This window comes from Xenopus laevis, chromosome 7S (genome assembly GCF_017654675.1).
Source record: "Xenopus laevis strain J_2021 chromosome 7S, Xenopus_laevis_v10.1, whole genome shotgun sequence".
Lineage (NCBI taxonomy): Eukaryota > Metazoa > Chordata > Amphibia > Anura > Pipidae > Xenopus > Xenopus laevis.
In genome coordinates this window covers 913,357-930,803 of record NC_054384.1, presented here as the reverse complement: position 1 = coordinate 930,803, position 17,447 = coordinate 913,357, and positions in this window count along the sequence as shown.

Here is a 17,447-nt window from a genome sequence, read left to right as displayed (position 1 = left end):
GGGAACATTTTCTGCTAACGAGGGACTTTCTCCTGAGAGCCTCTCTGAATAAACAGCACTGAGCTCTGGGATTACAAATCTACTCCTAATGAGCCCTGGTGCTTACACCCCTCTTCTTGTGAACCCATTTAGTTGCATCCACCGAAATCAACCCTTCCTTATCCGCACCCCCTGCTCTCCTACTTAAATCCATCAGAGACATCACCAGTCAGTAGTGCTGCAAATGCACCATACAGATAAAGGGCAACCGATCCAGCTCTGTGTCTTGTGAGACTATTCTTCTGATCCTGGGGGTGTATCTAGAATTCCTGCCATAAAGCAAAACTGGGCTGCCGTTATTCTGCCAGAAAGAAAGTAGGGTCACTTGTAAAAATACATAATCCCACTTGCAACAAACAATGTTTGTTTTTCCCATGTAGATGAGCACAACACCAAATTCACACCATATCCAATCCCTTCCTCACGTGTGTCACTTCTACCCACTTGCCTTGGAGCAATGGAATCCATGTTCTCTGCACTGCTGTTTCAGACTCATGAAATAATGTAGTTGAGTAATAGGCCTGGAGGAGAACTGACTTCTGCTACATTGTTTCAAGAGTCAGAATCAGCAGTTGGAGCCAGCACGTTGGTTTGTTTACGTCGTGTCCTGCATGAAATCAACTAGACGCAAGTCAATAGCATTTGAGAGGCACCAGTATCACTACACGAGGATCCAGGACTTGGGACTGTAGGAAGAATGGATGGACCCTGCGGATTCCCCCTCTCCTGCCTCCTTATCTGAGCAGAAAGAATGTAGGCTGGGAAACATACAGGGATTTCGCTGTTCTCCTCCATTCGCCCTCTGTGATGCAGTTAACCCTTTCATTGCCTTAGTTAGCTAGAATTGCCTCTGTGCCATCCTGCTGTGAGTTCTGGGGTTATTTGTACATAAAATAGTCTCTGTGCAATCTTGCTGCGCGTCGGATCACGCCCGAAAACATCGGTGTAGCCATAAAGGAGCCCCAAAGATTGAGAACTAATACCCTAGTGGCCAGTGTCGGACTGGGACACCAGGGGACACCCAAAGACCTTAGACCAGGGGCCGACTCTCCGTACGAATATTATTCACCTCCTCAATTAACCTTTATTCTTCTAGTCTGTTTTCTTTAAATACAATAATCAATTGTTCCATCTGTTTAGCCTGTTTGTTCTAATAGAAATAGGGAATGGCCATGAAATTGGCCAAATGTTTAGCAGCACGAGGGGCCACTGACAACTGGGCCCACCGGGAGTTTTCCTGGTTATCCCTATGGGCCAGTCCGACCCTGCTAGTGGCAGTTGTTTTACTGCAGAAACGATGGAAATGGGTAAGTTATTCATTTGCTCCACATGGAAAGGATACACTTGAGGTTGTGGGTTACCCCTAGAAAATGCATTAGTTGTAGCTGGAGAGGCACAGACAGTATATGAAGTGTATATTAATGGCGGAAAGGACATTTGGAGGGTTTTGCAGTCATGGGCAACACAAGGCTTTGTATAATCCCTCTCTACATCCCAAGCAGGTCTGATCAGCTGTGGAATGAAGGGCAGGAGGCTGACAGTTGGGGGGGGGGAGCTCATTAATTCACTTAAACCCACAGTAACGTTATAAGGTTGAATCAGTGCAGAGGTGACAGCTGAGAGGGAAGGTGACAGTCAGTGACTGAGGGAGGGAGCAGAATAAAATCTATTTCTCCCCCTCCATTAGCAGCGCATGGATTTATTTATTCCCAGGCACAAGAATTTTCACACCCGGGAATCTCATTTGCACCTTCTGCCAAAGTGCAACAAAGAAAAATCAAGAAAAGGAAAAAAATTAAAGAAAGATAACAAATTCGTTTTTTTTTTTTTTAAAGGAGAAGGAAACTCAGAATCAGTTTAAAGGGTATTTGGGGAGGGCAGTTTGTATAAAGTTTATTCCCCCCTCCCCAAACTGATACTAAGTGATGAGATTTCTGCTAAACAGACTAATCGTAACCCTAAGGGCCCAGTGGGGTAAATCCAGCTGAACATTTAGAGCAACACCAACACAATGTGTCCAATCACAGCGTAACACAATCACAATTTGCTCAGTAGAACAAAACAATTCAGTTCGGCCTCCTCCCCCCCAGGCTTCCTTCATAGAGTCAGTGCCAGTTCTGACTGTCAGTGTTTAGTATGTCGTTTATATGGCTTTAAAGGGCATGTAAAGGCAAAAAATAAAAATCCCATTTTTGCTTTCTTTAATGAAAAAGAAACCTATCTCCAATATACTTTAATTAAAAAATATGTACCGTTTTTATAAGAAACCTGAGTGTATGCAGTGAAATTCTCCCTTCATTTACTGCTGTGGATAGGAATTGTCAGACGGTCCCTAACTGCTCTGCAGGGAAACAATCATACTTATGTACAGCAGGGGGAGCCCCCGCCTTACTTCCCAGCCATGCAGAACTCAAGCAGCTTTGTTTGTTTCCCTGTAGAGCAGTCGGCGACTGTGTAGAGATTTGTATTGGATTTTATTTTTGCCTTTACATCCCCTTTACTGTTTCCAACTCCAGCTGCAGGGACAAAGATCATGGAGCCAGATTTAAACAGATAAACTGGGATTCTATTTGGAGGATTATTTTGCTGCAGCCACTGGTTCTGCAGAGTTGGAGAAAGTTAGTATTAAACAATACAAAAACTATAAAATCCACATTAGATTACATGACAACACAGGAGCCAGTGCAGTCTGTATATTCTGATTATTAATCAGTCTTGTTGTATTGGCTTCTGGCAGATATTATTTGACTTGTGCTGTTTTGATCATTTATGACGATCCCTAAGCAGCCCAGACCACACTGAGCATGTGCAGAGTCTTGGTCTTGCAAAGATGTATAACAAAGTTACAAAATGGTGACCCCCTGTGGCCAAATTGAAAGCATAAATCATTTGTTTGATTAGGCTTGTGGTGCAGTAAGTTCATGTTTATGTTTAGTATACAAAATACAGCATTTCTTGCTTCTGTTTCAGACTTTACTTTTCTTATTCTATTTTAGACTTTACTTACCCTTCCGTATATTTTACAAGTGCACTGACCAACTCAGGGCATCAGCATCAGACAGGGGTGCCAGTGCCCACCACAAAGCCGTTGATCATGGGTCCACTCTCCAAACTATTTGTTCCTTCTGTCCTAATTCAGCCGCTTTCTTATTCAAGTATCTGTTTTTCATATGATATACTAGTCATCTGCCTATTTAGTCTTTGTTCCCATAGAGAAACAGAGGATGAGCATGAAATGATTAGAAGTAGGAGGATCCACTGACACCAGGACCCACTGGGATTGGGACTTGGCTGCACTCACATCAACATAAAGGGAAAACAATATCTGCATATTTTAGGCAGTGCCTATAGTCATTGTTATATGGTTATATGGACCTGGGACCAATCAGAGGACCAGAACATTCTCAGGGCTAGAGACTAGCCAATCAAAGCAATAGAATTTCCAAAATGCAAATAATACAAGAACCAATGGATCCTTCCAATAGGAAAAGCAATAAAATGTTTAAAATCAATTCCATATGGAAATTGGGGTCATGCCACAAATGCCAAATACAGTTCTGTCGAAACCATTAGGATTCACTGACATTCAAACTTAGGACTCCCCAAGTGATTTATATTGGGGGACCCCAGCTGTTTTTAGTCTCCCTTCTAATCCCAAGATCAGAAGAGTTGCAGTATTGGAGCCCAATAAACCCAGACCCATTTGGTTGAGCCAGAGCACCGTGGTCCTTACGCCTCCTCCTTTAAGTCCCAGCCAGGGAATGGAGTAGATATGACATGTGACCAGTCACTTAAGGTGCTTAGAGGTGCTGGGAAGATTTATAGGGAGTTTTTATGGGACAGAAATCATAAAGTTCATGGATATATTATTCCTGGAGCCGGGCCAGGCACTCAGCCATTGTGCTCCCAGCAGGGGTATAAAATAAAGTTAATGAGCCGTTCACTTAAGTAAAAGGCCTTTCCATTTATATGAGCCCAGATCACGAGTCTCCCGACTGTTCTGTTGCTGCTCACGGGCCTCGAAGCTTTTGACCTGATTTATGTTTTATTTGGATGATGGACGAGCACCTGGGAAACCCGATCCAAAGAGCTGAAATCTGAGTGAAATGTCTATAAAGTTAAAAACTTGCCACAGAGATTTGCACTTGGGCAAACTGATGTGGATGAATCATGTCACGACTCTCCAATTGTATTTAAGTAACAGATGCAGAGAACTAAATCAATCTAATCACATACACCTTTCTGCTTCTACTGTTTCCCAAAATGTAGACAATAGGACACGATGGAGACAATAGGGCAACATGGAGACAATATGAAACATGGAGACAGTAGGGCAAGATGGAGACAATAGGGCAAGATGGAGACAGTAGGGCAAGATGGAGACAGTAGGAAACATGGAGACAGTAGGGCAAGATGGAGACAATAGGGCAAGATGGAGACAGTAGGACAAGATGGAGACAGTAGGGCAAGATGGAGACAGTAGGACAAGATGGAGACAGTAGGGCAAGATGGAGACAATAAAACAAGATGGAGACAGTAGGACAAGATGGAGACAGTAGGACAAGGAGGAGACAGTAGGGCAAGATGGAGACAGTAGGACAAGATGGAGACAGTAGGACAAGGAGGAGACAGTAGGGCAAGATGGAGACAGTAGGACAAGATGGAGACAGTTGGACAAGATGGAGACAGTAGGACAAGATGGAGACAGTAGGGCAAGATGGAGACAGTAGGACAAGGAGGAGACAGGTGGACTAGAAGGAAAAAGAAAAAGTAGGACAACGTGGAGACATTAGAGCAAGATGGAGACAGTAGGACAAAACGGATTAAAAAACAAAAAGTTAGTTTAGCAGTACAGATTTTCACCGTTATTAGTTGTTGGTATTTTTCATTGTCAGATATTAATATCTCTACATAGAATATTTATTTCTCTGATACTGCAGGGTCAGATGTTCCCTCCGTATGGATAAATAACACTGATTATATAAGAACTTCTTTGTTTGTCTGAGCTGAGCAATTAGACACTTTGTGAGGAAGAGAAACCCTGATGTCAGACATTCATTCCTCAAGCAGTTGATGGTGGGTCCCCAATATGTGAAACTTCTTCCTACAATAGAGAGAGAGACACCGAGAGAGAGAGACAGTGAGAGAGACAGTGAGAGAGACAGTGAGAGACAGAGAGATCATGTGACTTTTGCAAGAAAGTGAAATTTAAAAACTTCTCTCTTCTGTGGGTTTCATTGAATCAGAGAACAGTCTAGGGATGGGCAAATGTTTTCATCTTGTTTCACCGCGGAAATGACGCCCATAGACTTGTTTGGCTTTGCGCATCAAAAAAAAAATGACGCAGGTCAAAAAATGTTGACGCCCATAGACTTTAATGGGCGTCATTTCGCAATTTTTTGGCGAAACGAAGTGGGTCAATTTCACCCAAGCCTAAGCACAAGTCATTATGATGAAAGCGTGGAACTCTGCACGGCGCTGCGACACGTTAATCAGCATTTCCATTCATCGGCGCCGCACAATTCTCTAAAATTAAGAAATACATTCATTTGTTTCCATGAAAGTTTTATTATTCAATTGTTAAATGTAACTTTGTTGAACAAAAAATGCTGAATGTCAGGGGTCTCTCCCAACACCCCCTAGAAACTCGCCGCCTCTGCTCAGTATTGAAAGCAAATATATTTGAGCCTTTGTTTCAGCGCCGCGCAGCGTTACGGAGATTTGCTGGGCGCTTAATTATTTGTGAGCAACGAGGGCTAAATTGTTATTTGATTAATTAGACACAATCCTTTCCCCTCATATGTGTCAACATATTCAGCCCCATAAATTCGCCGTAACCCGTATGAGCTACTCTGACAATTCCGTTTATTCAGCGCAAAATGCGACTCCGAAACAATTGTCGTTATTTGGGAATTAATTATGTGGAAAGGTATAATCAGTGTTTGAGAGGTGCTGAATCTAATTATCATCTTTGTGACGCCACTGTCTTCCCAACGCACAATTGTATCACATTGTCATCCAGCGTCACACTGAGACCTTCCTATTGTGTCCCTGGTGTGTGTGTTGTGCTGGAGTGTTCATCCGGCCAGTGTAACGAACAGATAATTATCTAGATTTAAAGGGTCACTTGGATAATTAGTCGGTCTCTGTGATTATATAAGTGGTACAGAAACAAATAACTAGGTATTCCCTGTACTAAGCACAATTCAGCAGGAACAGTCCCTAAGTTTGCTCATAGTCTGTACAGAGAGATCCCATAAAACTATGGTACATAGGTATTCCCTGTACTAAGCACAATTCAGCAGGAACAGTCCCCTAAGTTTGCTCATAGTCTGTACAGAGAGATCACATAAAACTATGGTACATAGGTATTCCCTGTACTAAGCACAATTCAGCAGGAACAGCCCCTAAGTTTGCTCATAGTCTGTACAGAGAGATCCCATAAAACTATGGCAGCATAGGTATTCCCTGTACTAAGCACAATTCAGCAGGAACAGTCCCTAAGTTTGCTCATAGTCTGTACAGAGAGATCCCATAAAACTATGGTACATAGGTATTCCCTGTACTAAGCACAATTCAGCAGGAACAGTCCCCTAAGTTTGCTCATAGTCTGTACAGAGAGATCCCATAAAACTGTGGCAGCATAGGTATTCCCTGTACTAAGCACAATTCAGCAGGAACAGTCCCTAAGTTTGCTCATAGTCTGTACAGAGAGATCCCATAAAACTATGGCAGCATAGGTATTCCCTGTACTAAGCACAATTCAGCAGGAACAGTCCCCTAAGTTTGCTCATAGTCTGTACAGAGAGATCCCATAAAACTATGGCACATAGGTATTACCTGTACTAAGCACAATTCAGCAGGAACAGCCCCTAAGTTTGCTCATAGTCTGTACAGAGAGATCCCATAAAACTAAGTTTGCACAGTGATCTAATGGGCATTTGGGAAAGAACCACAAATCCCAAACTCACAAATTAACTAAATTAACTAGTTCCCTACACTGAGCACTAGTGGCCCCTGAGACTCTGCTGTGGCCCCTGGTAATTAGGGCAACACAGTGACTTTACTTCAGCCCAAAAGGACAGGGTCAGGGAGCCAAACAAGGTCTGGGGAAACGTCACACAATGTAGATATTGGCTCAGCTGAGACTCAGGGTTTGGGAAGTTTTGGGGAGTTGGAACTAAATCCTACGTGAGATTCTTCCCTCCAGGTTAATTGGGCAGAAGAGACTCCTGAGCTGTCGCTCCTCCATCTGTAATGAATAAATTGCTGAGGAATTCAGCCCATTATGGTTCTTCATCTTCTCTCTGAGAGATTTCATGTTAATGAATTGTTATTGACCCCACGTTGTCTGTCTCACCTCCCTCACCCCCCAGACCTGTTGCCCCCACTTACTGCCACTGACTGCAGATTAGACAAGTTGCACCGGAACTTCTCTGCCAAGTCAGCCGGTGCTTAATTAGCTGGACGTGAGGGAAATTAATGGCACCAACTAATTCTTCATGCTCCTATCCATCCTGATCAGCCCCTAATTACCCCTAATTACCCCTAATTACCCTTAATTACCCTAATTGCCCCGTCACGTTTACTTTTTGCCCTAATCTGGGAACATTGCCCACGGTGTCAGTTCATTTTGCCCTATTGCCCCCGTGTTACTCTCGACTGGTGAAGATCTGGTCAAGTCCTGGGAATCCGTAATAATAAGAGCGATAATTAGATATATTATAAAGTGAATCTCTGTCCTGAAGAGCTGACAGTCTAATTGTAAAAGAGGAACATGTAAAGTCTGAGAGGCATGAAGGAAGCCGTGTCTTCCACAAAGGAGACTGTAAATTCGCCAGACGTGGATTTGCGACAAATTTTCTGCATTTCGTTGGGTTTCTCCAGGTCATCGCTTGGATTATTCTTAGTGACTGAATGAAGGAAACACAAGACTCACTGAGTGAAGGAAAAGAAACAGCTGCCCCTAGTGGTGGTGGGGGGAAGAGCAGCACGAGGTTAACCAGCCCTCACTGAGGGGTAAATGATCCCACCCAGCGCCTGTAACACAAACACAGACCTGCTGCTTCTCTCCCTGACCCCAAAAATATTTAATAAAGAAGAAGAATTGGAACTGAATTGTCTGTAGAGGAAGAAATCTAATAAGAACATTGTTTATATGTTTAGGACTCAGACACCCAGAGTCAGGGCTGTTTCTGTCGGAAATCCTCCAAGTCGGGAAATAGAATCAGAATCAATTGGATCATGTTGGGCCCGGGAGGAATATTACACAGGGGGAAGCAGAGGAGTCAATATAGAGTTAAACTGAGTCAATATAGAGTTAAACTGAGTCAATATAGAGTTAAACGGAGTCAATAAGGAGTCGGCTGAGTGTCAGCGAGGGGCCAGCGAAGCAGAACCTGAAAATACCAAATCTCATATAAAGTGCAAAGCTGCATTAATACAACAATATCTGATTATCCTGCAGCATCGGATCAGAACAACTCAGTCTACTCTTATGGGAACAAAGAATCAGAGGTTCAGTGAGAAGCAGAGAAGAGAAATAACTGGAATAAATCATAAACTGATACATTTCTTTCACTTACATCTCCCTTTAATGACTGGCCAGTGGCACATACTAATTAGTGTAACCCTGACTCATGTCGTTTGTTCCTTAGAGCTGCATGAGCCACTTTGTTGCACCATGGAAATAAGTAACATATGGAGCCACCATCAAAAACTATTAGCCACATGTGCCCTGGGTACCCCTGGAACTATAGCAGGGTGACTGTTACCCCAATGTTTCTATATATCTATAACCTTGTTATGAGCTAAGGGGGCCCAGTCTGAAGGTCAGTTAGGGGGAGATTTGGGGTGAGTGCTTATTTGTACCCTGGGTACCCCTGGAACTATAGCAGGGTGACACCCCAATGTTTCTATATATCTGTAACCTTGTTATGAGCTAATGGGGCCCAGTCTGAAGGTCAGTTAGGGGGAGATTTGGGGTGAGTGCTTATTTGTACCCTGGGTACCCCTGGAACTATAGCAGGGTGACACCCCAATGTTTCTATATATCTGTAACCTTGTTATGAGCTAAGGGGGCCCAGTCTGAAGGCCAGTTAGGGGGAGATTTGGGGTGAGTGCTTATTTGTACCCTGGGTACCCCTGGAACTATAGCAGGGTGACTGTTACCCCAATGTTTCTTTGGGTGGGCACAGATGGGACAGACACTCCCGGATTCTTTCTATAGAGATAAATATTACGTGTTGGGCACCTGATATAAAGGGCCCCTGAAACTGTTTGAGAAATAAAATAAAGGGAATTGTAGCACCCCTGGGGGCCAACCAGCACCCACATTCCATCTATTGTCTATGGGAGAACATGTCGTCCTGCCGGGATACAACACAGGGAGATTATTTCACTATTGTGGCCCACGATGTGACAGTGGAATGAGACATCAGGAGGGAGGACAGACTGCTGTTTAATTGTTCTTTAATAGAAATAATGGGTTTAACCCTTCCAGCTCCAATTGCAGAAACAAAGAATATGAGGCCAGACTGATACAGATCAGGAGAGATTCTCATTGGAGGATTCTTTTGCATCTTAATGTCACTGGCCTTGGAGAGCTGGGGAAACCCGTATCCAGCAATAAGAGTAAAGCCTGATTTTGCTGGACTACAACTCCCAGCAGGCTTTAACATTTAATATGCCATCCAGGCAGCAATAAGGTAAAGTGTGGTTGAGCAACAGATTTCAGGTCCCCTAATTGGCTGGAATATTTTTCAGTGATGAAAATCATACATCGTCTTCCCATGGGTGTGTATACAACTTTATTTATTAAGGACACAAAGCAATGTACAAGCTTAAAATGTCACAAAGTACACACAAAGGACCAATATTACAATAAATAAATATAAATACACAGACATTTAGGGGCTGATTCACTAAGGGTAGAATATCGAGGGTTAATTAACCCTCGATATTCGACTGGGAATTGAATACCTTCGAATATCGAAGTCAAAGGATTTAGCGCAAATAGTGCGATCGAAGGATTATTCCTTTGATCGAACGATTACATCCTTCGAATCGAACGATTCGAAGGATTTTAATCCAACGATCGAAGGATTATCCTTCGACCAAAAAAAGTTAGTCAAGCCTATGGAGACCTTCCCCATATGCTAACATTGACTTCAGTAGCTTTTAGATGACGAACTAGGGGGTCAAAGTTTTTTTTTTAAGAGACAGTACTTCGACTATCGAATGGTTGAATAGTCGAACGATTTTTAGTTCGTAGTCGAAGGTCGAAGTAGCCCATTCGATGGTCGAAGTAGCGCAAAAAAAAACTTCGAAATTCGTAGTTTTTTACCTTCGAATCCTTCACTCGAAGTTAGTGAATCGGCCCCTAAGTGCCATATGGAAGGAGGCAAAGTAGGAAAAAGGCCCCTGCCCTGCAGAGCTTACAGTCAATGAATCAGTTCAGTAGCGGCATTGGGTTAATGTCTCCCAGCTGCTTTTGTATCTTCTCTCTCCCTCGTACATTCACTGTGAGACAAATATCCCGTCACCCCCAATAAGTCTGTTTCTGATGGTGGCCCTGAGGGACAAGGGAGAGGCTTCTCCTGACACTTTAATGTGATTGGGCCGTGGCACAACATGAAGTGAATGTCTAATCGGATTAAGGATGTTCTGCGAGGAACGAGAGAATGGAGCCGTCGCTGCAGCACCAGGGGAAAAGGCAACAAGGCAAATGCACAGAAACAAATATTCACAAATAACAGAAGATCATATTTAATGGCATTTTAAAGTGTATTTCTGATAGGGCAATAAGATGGAGATAAGAAAGTGGACAGTAGGGCAAGATGGAGATAGTGGGACTAGATGAAGACAGGACGGAAATAAGGGGACACTAGCACAAGATGGAGACCATAGGGCAAGATGGAGACAGTAGGGCAAGATGGAGACAGTAGGGCAAGATGGAGACAGTAGGGCAAGATGGAGACAGTAGGGCAAGATGGAGACAGTAGGACAAGATGGAGACAGTAGGGCAAGATGGAGATAGTAGGGGACAAGGGAGACAGTAGGACAAGATGGAGAAAGTCGAATAAGAAGAAGACAGTAGGACAAGATGGAGACAGTAGGGCAAGATGGAGACAGTAGGGTAAGATGGAGACAGTAGGGCAAGATGGAGACAGTAGAACAAGATGGAGACAGTAGGCCAGGAAGGAGACAGTAGGGCAAGATGGAGACAGTAGGACAAGATGGAGACAGTAGGGCAAGATGGAGATAGTAGGGCAAGATGGAGATAGTAGGGCAAGATGGAGATAGTAGGGGACAAGGGAGACAGTAGAACAAGATGGAGAAAGTCGATTAAGAAGGAGACAGTAGGACAAGATGGAGACAGTAGGGCAAGATGGAGACAGTAGGCCAGGAAGGAGACAGTAGGACAAGATGGAGACAGTAGGACAAGATGGAGACAGTAGGACAAGATGGAGACAGTAGGGCAAGATGGAGACAGTAGGACAAGATGGAGACAGTAGGGCAAGATGGAGACAGTAGGGTAAGATAAAAGTAGCAGGGTAAAGATGGAGACAGTAGGCCAGGAAGGAGACAGTAGGACAGTAAGGCAATATGTAGAGAAACATGTTAACAGCAAAAATCATTGACAATTGCAGAGGAAGATGATTGCAGTTGTACAAGGTGGCAACAGGAGGGAAAAGGGTAGACTACAGGCAAAGATTTTGACAGATGGTCCAGATCACAACTCCCAGAACCCACTGACAGCTCACTTTTCTCTTTTCAGTAACCCACTGGTCTTTGATGCTTCCCTCAGAACTCAGGTAGAGATGTTGGTGGGCACCATATGGATCCAGAGTTCCCCATGCCACATTTTGGATTTTTACTGGGAGGACCTGGTCCCTGCCTACCACACTTACTAATTCTCATTTTTATTATGCTGGTCATATTTTACAATTTCTTTTAGTGCCGTTAGAGGCTGCAGGATAAATGTTCGGTTTCTATGACATCGAATAATCTCGCTTTCTCCCCAAAACCCTTTGTCTGACTGTATTTCTGCACTAAGCATCAGCTCATTTCTGTGATTCAGGTTTTTTTCATGGAAGGCTCATAATGACTGTGACAAATTTACTGTTGGTGGGGCCCAGGGTACAAACAGTTTTGTCTGCCCATTAAATAGTTAAGGCACTGGGAGTTCTAATCCAACTGTCTCCATCTTGCCCTAAAGTCTCCAACTTGCCATACTGTCTCCATCTTGCCCTACTGTCACACTTTTCTCCTACTTTCTCCATCTTCCCCTGCTGTCTCCATCTTGCCCTAATGTCTCTATCACATCCTACTGTCTCCATCTTGCCCTAATGTCTCTATCACATCCTACTGTCTCCATCTTGGCCTTAATCTCTCTGACATGTCCTACAGTCTCCATCTTGCCCTACTGTCACGCTTTTGTGCTACTTTCTTCATCTTGCCCTACTGTCTCCATCTTGCCCTAATGTCTCTATCATATCCTACTGTCCCCATCTTGCCCTACTGTCTCCATCTTGCCTTTATGTCTCTATCATGTCCTCCTGTCTCCATTGTGCCATACTGTCTCTATCTTGCCCTTCTCTCTTCATCTTGCCCTACTGTCTCCATCTTGCGCTACTCTCTCCATCTTGCCCTAATGTCTCTATCATATCCTACTGTCCCCATCTTGCCCTACTGTCTCCATCTTGCCTTTATGTCTCTATCATGTCCTCCTGTCTCCATCTTGCCATACTGTCTCTATATTGCCCTTCTCTCTCCATCTTGCCCTACTGTCTCCATCTTGCGCTACTCTCTATCTTGCCATACTGTCTCCATCTTGTCCTACTGTCTCCAACTTGTCCTACTGTCTCCATCTTGTCCTACTGTCTCTCTCTTGTCCTACTGTCTCCATCTTGACCTGCTTTCTTCATCTTGTGCTACTGTCTCCATCTTGCCCTACCCTGTCAATCTTGCCCTACTGTCTCCATCTAGCCCTATGGTCTCCATCTTGTCCTACTGTCTCCATCTTGTCCTATTGTCTCCATCTTGTCCTACTGTCTTCAGCTTGCCCTACTCTGTCCATCTTGCCCTACGGTCTCCATCTTGCCCTACTGTCACACTTTTGTCCTACTTTCTCCATCTTGCCCCACTGTCTCTATCTTGTCCTACTCTCTCCATTATGCTACATTGTGTCTGCATTCACATATTGTATTTACCTTGTTCTTTTGTCTCTATTTTGCCCAACTGTCTGCTGAAAGGGGAATTGAACGAATTTTTTTGAGAATTTATAGCCCAGTCCCATCATTGCAGCACAGAGATTTACATTCAGGGATTGACTGAATGTGAAATGAATTTTAGGCATGTAAGTGACTTTCAAGTCCAGGGAAAGTTCCTAAATTCTCCTATTGACCCATTGTTATGTCAGTGTTTCTTGTGATGTTCCTACTCGATAGCGCAAAGCTCTGGGAGGAACAGAATGTTCAGCCAGTGCATTAGAGAGATCTCATACAGTGATTGATATTCCCTGCAGCCGCCGCTTGGATCTGACTGATTCTCCAACATAAAGCTCTTCACTTCTTCCCTGCAAGGGAAATGCTTTTAGAAATTGCAGGTTCTGCTGAATTTATTGCCTTCAAGTGCTTTGACCCAAGTGCCAGAGCAAGTAATAGACAGGCCTGGAACTATAGGTCGGAAGAGGAGACATGGGCCTAGGGCACAACAAGAAGGAGCACAATTCCCCCAATGCGTGGGAGCTGCCATGATATCTCTAATGAGCTTCTTCCACTGTAACTACACAGTGGTGGTCAGTTTTTAAAGGAAAATCACATTATTTTTCTCAACAAATAGATTTTGGGTTTAAAATCCTTCATTCAAAACTTATTGTTTCATATTTGATAGATAAACCTCTAAAAGTGATTTCCAAGGAGGATTTCCCCTTTAAATAACAAGTCTGGTTTCAGTGAGTGGATGAAGGTTTGCTTTTAACACTAAGATGTAAATCTTCCAATCATCTGCCAGTGATACCAACGTATATATTGCTCCTAGTATCATCCTCCTGCACTCAATCCGACCTACAGCTCTTACAGATGTCACTAATGAAACGTGTGGCCCCAGAATGATTGATGGGCCCCATTTTAGACAATGACTTCAACAAAAGACTCCGCTAGGGAAATTACTGAGCTCTGAGAGGCGTCTGTATCAGCATTAAATGAGCCATCTCGTTACTAATATACAGGGGTGGGTGATTCTGCTCCGGGGTAAATTCAATGCACCACAAATGGGCAGAGAATGGACTGACCCAATGTCGCCCATGTGATCTCACGGCCCAGACAGTGTGTTTGTTCCTCTGAACCCCAGAAGACTCGAGTCTACTGTCTAGAGCAGGGGTCCCCAAACTTCTTTTTCCCTATGATCCACATTAAAAAATATAAAGAGTTGGGGAGCAACATAGGCATGCAAAAACTTCATGGGGTGCCAAATAAGGGCTGTGATCCCATCTCATCCACTCACACTCAGTGACACACACATACACAACACACATTCATAGACACATCTACACAAATACACACTCATAGACACACCTACACAAATACACACTCATAGACACACCTACACAAATACACACTCATAGACACACCTACACAAATACACACTCATAGACACACCTACACAAATACACACTCATAGACACACCTACACAAATACACACTTACACTCACAGACCGTTCCGGTTCATGTATTCCATTTGGTGCAGCTGAAGTTTCGAGTTTCTGTGTTGGACTCAAGCCTTTCAAGCAGCAGCAGAACTGCAAATGCAAAGATAGGGGTTGGGGTTCAGCATGATTGCACCCCTTCTTGTATTGGGTGGAACTACTAAAGGTCTTACATTGTTGTTGAACTAGTTTTCAGATGACTGAGGATGCAGGGAGTTGTACAAAAATCTCCAGGCACCAATTGCACCCTAATCTGGGCCCCAAACTTTTGGGAATCACTGCTCTAAACTGAATGGTGTCACTTGCTCCCACAATCTGTTCTACAACCTCTTCCCTGTGGCCCCTACACTAACTCACTTGGACCCAAACCTGCAGCTCTGGCCCTTTAGCCAAAGAAAAAGAACTTTAAATGGGAAGTAAAGTGTAAAATAGAATAAGTCTAGAAATGGTGTATTTTGTATACTAAATATAAACATGAACTTACTGCACCACAAGTCTAATCAAACAAATTATTTATGCTTTCAAAGTTGGCCACAGGGGGTCACCATCTTGTAACTTTGTTATACATCTTTGCAAGACCAAGACTGTGCACATGCTCAGTGTGATCTGGGCTGCTTAGGGATCGTCATAAATGATCAAAACAGCCCAAGTCAAATAATATCTGCCAGAAGCCAATACACAAGACTGATTAATAATCAGAATATACAGACTGCACTGGCTCCTGTGTTGTCATGTAATCTAATGTGGATTTTATAGTTTTTGTATTGTTTAATATAAACTTTCTCCAACTCTGCAGAACCAGTGGCTGCAGCAAAATAATCCTCCAAATAGAATCCCAGTTTATCTGTTTAAATCTGGCTCCATGATCTCCGTCCCTGCAGCTGGAGTTGGAAACAGTAAAGGGGATGTAAAGGCAAAAATAAAATCCAATACAAATCTCTACACAGTCGCCGACTGCTCTACAGGGAAACAAACAAAGCTGCTTGAGTTCTGCAGGGCTGGAAAGTAAGGTGGGGGCTCCCCCTGCTGTTCATAAGTATGATTGTTTCCCTGCAGAGCAGTTAGGGATCGTCTGACAATTCCTATCCACAGCAGTAAATGAAGGGAGTATTTCAGAGTCAGGTTTCATATAAATACTGTACACTTTTTTTAATTAAAGTATATTGGAGATAGGTTTCTTTTTCATTAAAGTAAAAATTGTATTTTTTTTTTGCCTTTACATGCTCTTTAATCTGATAAGTATAATGACTTTCTGTCACTAATTCAGTATACGTTATTTGTGCCATCAATTAAATCTTCCGCTTATCAGACACGTCAGATGCAAATCTCTGCTCTCTTACAAACACATTAAGCCCATAGATGTTACAATTACAATCTTTCCTGCAACCACTGGTGATGTGTGGTTTGAAATTATCAGATATACAGTGTCTGATGATTCAGCAGGTCAATGTTAAAAACATTTTCCGACCTGACCGATGGACGAGCCGACCTATATCCTTGTGCTTTGCCAATATCGTCTCCTGCCATAAATGCCCCAAATATTGTTCAAAACAATATTATCTGTGCGACTGTGTGCCACCTTTATAGCAACAGATGCTATTGCCTCATCTATAGACATTTCCCAACCAGATGGTCAGATCTCATTGCATCATCTATAGATATTCCCTTCCCCAACCAGATGATCAGATCTCGTGTCATCTAATGACATTACCCAACCAGATGGTCAGATCTCATTGCATCACCTATAGACATTCCCTTCCCCAACCAGATGATCAGATCTTATGTCATCTGCTGACATTCCCCGACCAGATGGTCAGATCTCATTATGCCATCTATAGACATGTCCCAATGAGATGATCGGATCTCATTGTGTCAACTTTAGGCAAGATGGTCAGATCTCATTATGTCATCTTTAGGCAAGACGGTCAGATCTCATTGCGTCATCTATAGACATGTCCCAATGAGATGATCGGATCTCATTGCGTCATCTATAGACAAGATGGTCAGATCTCATTATATCATCTATAGACATGTCCCAATGAGATGATCAGATCTCATTGCGTCATCTATAGACAAGATGGTCAGATCTCATTATGTCATCTATAGACATGTCCCAATGAGATGATTGGATCTCATTGCGTCATCTATAGACAAGATGGTCAGATCTCATTATGTCATCTATAGACATGTCCCAATGAGATGATTGGATCTCATTGCGTCATCTATAGACAAGATGGCCAGATCTCATTATGTCATCTATAGACATGTCCCAATCAGATCTCATTGCGTCATCTTTAGACAAGATGGTCAGATCTCGTGTCATCTATAGACAAGATAGTCAGATCTCATGTTGTCCATAGATGACATAATGACATCTGAACATCGTGTCTATAGCTATGTCCCAACCAGATGGTCAGATCTCATTGTATAAAATTCAACAGGATCATTTAATGATAGTTATCTCTAAAGGTGGCCATAAACATTAGGATCTTTCATCGTTTTTTCAATCCGAACGGTAGGAGCTGAATGGTCAGATATACAGGGAGAATCAGTAGAGTTCTACCTGTATCTGATGATTCAGCACTAACAATGGCACATGTTTGGGTGCCTTCAAAGGAGCCTGATAATAATTTTCCGTCCAACACGATTGACATTACCTCAAGAAAGGAGAGATAAAACTGGATAAACTGCATTTGA